Below are 6,000 nucleotides of genomic sequence, written 5' to 3'. Positions count from 1 at the left end.
TGTGTGTGTGTGTGTGTGTGTGTGTGTGTGTGTGTGTGTGTGTGTGTGTGTGTGTGTGTGTGTGTGTGTGTGTGTAATTAAAGAAGTATTATTGCTTTGTAGGCATTACATGACTGATGACATACTCATTGCTTGGTTGCACGCATGCCCTCCAGTTTGTGCTATACTGTGCATGCGCGTTCTTCCCGCATTACTTTATTTGTGTACTTGCTGGGCCTGTTTCTCCAAAATGCTGTGTTAATTGCAGCCTATGGTTAACAGCTGTCAACCAGAGCACCCGGTCATATGTGCCAAAGTGAGAGCAGGTTCATCTTAAAAACAGGAAAATATATATATGCAAATGATTTATTGTCATCTAATTTTGTCTCATTAGGTTAAGCAAACCATCCCCAAACTATTCATCACTGAACCATGATTAGTAGCGATTACCTGTTTTGCATTGTTTATCCCTCCCCCCTTTCTCTCTCGTATTTGCAACTGTGAAAAAAGAACAATATTGTGCATACTTCAGTGAAACACAAGTCCTTAAGAACAATTATCCATTTCTGTAGACTCTAGCATGCAATCAATCAATCAATCAAACAATCAAGGCTTTATTCGCCACATGCATGTTGCCCTGCAGTGAAATAGGACCCCCCCCCCCCCCCGACACATAGATATCTACTACAGGAAGCCTTTAACCCTTAACCACATACTAAAACACACATATAAACACGCACATGCACCAAACACCTTTCTATCACTTCAGAGGACTTCAAAGTGAGGTACATTTATTTTCCGGAAGCATATTTAAATTTTTGTTCCCCACATGTTTCACACACACCCCTGCAAACATAAGAGCTGCCTATGACTCACGCTTACATTTGACTTATACAGGCCTCAGAGAAAGATGTGATAGAAAAACTGTGATTAAACAAAACTCCAGGAGCAAAAAAAAAAAAAAAAAGGAAATAATTAAATGTGTGTATGTGTGTCTGCGAGTGTGTGATTCTCAATGACTGTGACTAGTTTCTGACCCTTTCAGGCATTGATGGATGACCGTGAATATTCGAGATGCCTCTTGGAAAGCCCCTGGCAGAAAACGGGGAGACATCAGAAGAGAAAACACCTCAGTTCTCTGTTCTGAGCGCAGCTTGATCCTCTCACATGTACGTGCACAGTGAATGAATTTAAATCTTCTATGAAGAAGACAGTTTTTATATTAATAGCTTGGAAAGAAAGAGCTGTTGTTGTTGGTTAGCTTCTCTCAGTTGCTTGCAGAACATGCTGTAAAAGTCTTTTGTTTTTCCCACCACACTTATCTGTTTTGGTGTAAATATGTACGTTTGTGCGTGTGTGTAGTACAACTGATAACACCTGTATCAGCTTTTGCAGAATTTATCAATCAAACACTTCTGGGAAACGATATTTTTGCATTTTTTCTACTGATAGCTTTTTATGTTGCTGTTTTCACAGTGTTGCCTTCTAGAAAGAGATTGTGAACCTCCAATGCGGTTAGCGCTCAGGTAGATTATGGTTTCAGGTAAATAACTGTACAAACTGCTGTTGCTGTTCAATACCAGAAAGCCATCTTTTGCTTTGTGTAATAGGCTTTGATAGCCTCAACACAAAAGTGCAGTTTCGCATGGAAAAATGTTCCCAGTGAGTGATCTATCTAGCATTGCACTTTTAGAACCTCATTTTATTTATGATGCACAGTTCATTAAGAGTTATGGGTTTTCTATTGTGCTTTCTTCTATTTTGTCAAACCCATGCATGCTCATGCACTAAAGTAACCACAATGCACGATGACTGATAGCACTGCTGTAGCCACGTAACGTCAGAGATGGTGTTCTCATTCCTTACTAACCTCACACACAAAGATTTTTATCTTCACATTTTCAAACTTGCCTTCAGTCCCATCTGACACTGACTCAGCTGATCACCTGAGGCCCTTTTTGTTATGTTCCCTCTTGCTTTCAGTGCTGGACAGCAAATTCTCTCTTTCCCTCCCTCTATCTGATTTTCTTTCATGCTTTTCTGTTTTCTTCTAGCCAGTGTGCATTTTCTTGCAAGGGGATAAGTTCTGCCAGGATTGCCAGCTCTCTTAACGGGCATTCCCACTGGTTCTCCACCTGACATACCTGCTGTTGAGCATCTTGATCAACAGCAGGTGTTGATAATCTCCACTTACCTGAAATTTTTAAGGTCTGGTTTATTCACCCTCACATCACATTCAGGCACACACCTGTTTCTAGCTCTGTGTTTATCTGGGTATTTACCTTGGCTTTTCCTGTTCCCTAGGGCCCCCTGCAGAGCGGGTTGGCTGTATCAGTAAAGTTTGGTTCTGGAAATAAACTTACCTGGAAACCATGCTCATTGTAGGAAAACAAAATGTCCTGCCTTGAAAAATCTATTCCAGGGGTCTCCAACTCCAGGCCTCGAGTGCCGGTGTCCTACAGGTTTTACATGTGTCCTTGGTCCAACACAGCTGATTCAAATGGCTAAATGACCTCCTCAACATGTCCTGAAGTTCTCCAGAGGCCTGGTAACGAACCAATCATGTAACTCAGGCGTGTTGACTCACAGTTATATCTAAAAATCTGCAGGACACCAGCCGTCGAGGCCAGGAGTTGGAGACCCCTGATCTATTCTTTAGAAATGTTAGCGAATAAACAAGGATATTTACCAACAAAATGGAAAAATGTGATGTCTGCATGTCATCTTTTCTCTGGTCTTGATCCAGCCAAATCTCCTCACCAAGAAAAGGGATGGAGCCTAACCGGGCAGAGCATAAAGCATAGCTCGGTATGCCTAATCCAGCCTTGGATGCCCCCAAGCCTCCTTGGTAACAATGATATGCAACTCTAAAGAGTCTCATTTGGATGTGCTCTTTTTCTAAATTCCTTCATGTATTGCAAAATTTTAACACGTACTTGCACAAATTGCATCAGAAACAAATGTATTGTTATTATGGCTGGTTCTTTCTCTTTGTGTGTCGGAGCTTCAGCATCTCACGAATAACATCTGACTTCTATATGGTAAAAACGTGTAATACCAAAGCACAAGCAAACAAACTGCTTTAGTGGCTTTGTATTCACACTTAGGTAGAAGTGTGATCTCTGAGCTTTGAGCTTGAGCTAGCACAGAGATTTGAGAGACTTGCAACTGGCAAAGACTGTCAGAGTTAAGAATGAGGACAAAGGGACAGGAAACATTCAACAAGTCATATAAAAAAACAGTTAGCATTTTGCCAAAAGAACTCACTGGATATTTTTCTCAGACCATTCTCTGTAAACCTTAGAAATGGCTATGTGGGGAAAATCCCAGTGACTCAGCAGTTTCTGAAATACTTAGCCCATCTGTCACCAACAGCCATGCCACAAGTTTCTTATCTTTTTGTTTTTAACATGTTTCCGTGACCAAATGCACTGTGCTTGTGTAGAACAGCTCTACCTAAGGAACAATCGCTGCATGTTATCCGGCTTGTGCTAAATGTTTTGACACAGTAAGCCTAATTACTCATCAAGTCTGTAATCACCCACACAATTTATTACTGCACATGATATGTGTATATGTTAAGTATATCAGTGTGTTGTTGGATGACAGAAAAACCTCTTCATGAGACAGTATGTGTGTGTCTTTTTGATCAACAAAGATTTCAGAACGAGGCAATTTTAACACATACTTGAGACAAAACAGTTATGCAAAACAGTGCGGTTTGCCTTTCTGCTTTGTGTTTAGCATTTTGACAAAATGAGTCACAACTGGGCCCCTTTTGTTGTTGTTGTTTTTTCTAAACTCAACAACACACCACTTCATGGGGAAAAAAATGGGGCAGCGTTTCTTGTTTTGGAATCGAAACAACAAAAGTCTGCGATGATGGCTTAAAGCCATTTCCTGTTTCACTCACTGGTGTCTCAGCAAGACCGTTGAGCCTAATTTGAAAAGATGTAAGAGGAGATTGAAATCACAAGGGAATGTTTTATCAAAGGACATTCAAAATGAAGACTTTATAAACTATGGACTGCTTTAAAATTCTTAGCACCGCGGAACCCGAGCAACAATATTTAATTGTTCATAAGCCTCTTAAAGATTATTTCCTCTTCAGCTCTGCATGGTCCTTTGAAAGGGCGTGTGCAGCTCTCAGTGTGCATGCAGAACTCTGCATAATGCAGCCCATCTCCTCAGTCCTAATTCAATCTAACATGCTTTCAGGGTTCAAATGGACATTTCAATGTCATTATATCTTAAAAGCATATCCAGAAATATATTATGTGAATGCCCCTTTGTTAAAATGTCCCCTTTATTCTCTCCTTTTTCCATGCTTTCAAACATAGTTTAAACTTCAGGCAAGGACACTGCTGACTACTAGCATAGGCAGAGGAAATGACATCAATCTGCCATGAGGAACTTCAGTTCCATCCATGTTAAATTTAAGTACAAATAGCTGCATTTTTCTGGAAAAGGAGAAAAAAAATATTGTGGGTTTTTTTTTTTTGTTTGTTTGTTTGTTTTTCTGTCGTTGTGTTTTGAGCCTACTGTGGGCAAAGATTCAGGAAATCGGTGTATACAACTGTGCTAAACTGTATTGAGAATAAAATATTCTCTTAGTCTTTGATTCTCCTCTTTTAGCCTCTCACAGTTGGTAAAATCACCCACAGACACTGAGAGCTGCAGAGCTTTGATGCAGAAAATGAAGAAAATCTTATCTGCAAAGGGAATGTTGCAAGCGGTGTGCACACATACAGCGGGTCCTTTAACATCAGCTACGCGAAACACTTCACAGCATGTTTTTAATTCACTTTTCTGCCCATGAAAAGGAGCTTGGTGCTCTGTATCTGCTCGGTGACACTTTAGCAGGTGAGTCTGGGGACTGAAACACCAAATCTGCATTTAGTGGACGCCCCATTCTCCCACTTAATCCATAGCAGCACGTTTTTATTTCCTGAAGTGTGTTTTGTTGTTTTATGTTATGTTTTATTGCGCGTTGTGTTCTTTGATTTTGTTGCTGTGGCTTTGGTTTCACATTGCACAGCCCGTTCTCATTCCCACGTTTTGCATTGCAATATATTCAATGATGTGCTTTGCACTTCTCTCACTGAAAATGCCGTATTAAATTTGTCTGTGCTGCATTGTTGCTTTGTTTAACACATTAAGTTTAGTTAGGCAGCTCCCAATGGGAAGCATGAAGAGGAAAAAGTCTTTTTCCTCTTCTCTCACAGCGTCCTGCATGGCAACAAAACAGGGAGACAAACAAAGGTCAGTGTATAAGCGAGACAATATGGAAAAATACAGAATATCTCCCTACAGTGTTAGAAACAGGGTCAATTAGGGGCATGAAACTAACTTTGTAAACACAAGGAAAATATTTTTTCATGAATTTTAACACCAGTGCTAGCCCAAACACAAGGCCCAGTGCATGTGCACACTTTCACACACAGTAATACAAAACGCCTCGGGGTGTCAAATAAACACAGAATCTGTTTAAATAGGTAGACTCAAAGGAGATGAAGTTATATATAATTGATGGGTTGCAGTTGAAAAACATTCTTCATTCGCTTTTTTGTGTTCAAAATTCAGTGCGCCGCTGTGTTCAGAGCTCAGACTGTCCTTCTTAATCACTCTTTAATTACTCCTCAGTGGAGCGTGCACACCATTGATGGTTTGTAATCCTGAAATATTGAAATCCTGAAAGAAATAAGAACATTAATCTTTCAGTACGTGAGATACAACAAAGGTCTTTCTGCAGAGGACTTTTACTAACCTAAGCTCTGATCGAAGGACGCGATGCTTAATGATGCAAAAGCCTATTCAAAACTGAAAAAAAACATACATATTTTTTTTAAATTAATACCACTAAAAGCACAAAGTCTGATCTCCTTATGCACTTGTTTATACCATTAATATGTGCATAAATGAATGGGTTCTTATCAAATCAAATCTGAATTCTTTTAAAAGAAGGCCATCCTCTCATTAAAAATGACTACACGTTTCATTGTGTCAGCGCCCTCCAGTGAC

General features: G+C 39.9%; 1 long non-coding RNA gene across 1 annotated transcript in view; it reads right to left on the bottom strand.

Moving 5' to 3' along the window:
* Window positions 1–2,452, bottom strand: part of LOC102201864 (uncharacterized) — a 4,345-nt gene extending 1,893 nt beyond the window's left edge. The window contains exon 1 of the long non-coding RNA XR_312084.1: window positions 2,343–2,452. This is a non-coding gene — a long non-coding RNA (uncharacterized LOC102201864). The remainder of the gene's footprint in view (window positions 1–2,342) is intronic.
* Window positions 2,453–6,000: the final 3,548 nt, after the last annotated feature.

This window comes from Pundamilia nyererei, unplaced genomic scaffold (genome assembly GCF_000239375.1).
Source record: "Pundamilia nyererei isolate P.nyererei 1_Seehausen unplaced genomic scaffold, PunNye1.0 scaffold00190, whole genome shotgun sequence".
NCBI lineage: Eukaryota > Metazoa > Chordata > Actinopteri > Cichliformes > Cichlidae > Pundamilia > Pundamilia nyererei.
This window is presented reverse-complemented; position numbering and strand designations above follow the sequence as displayed.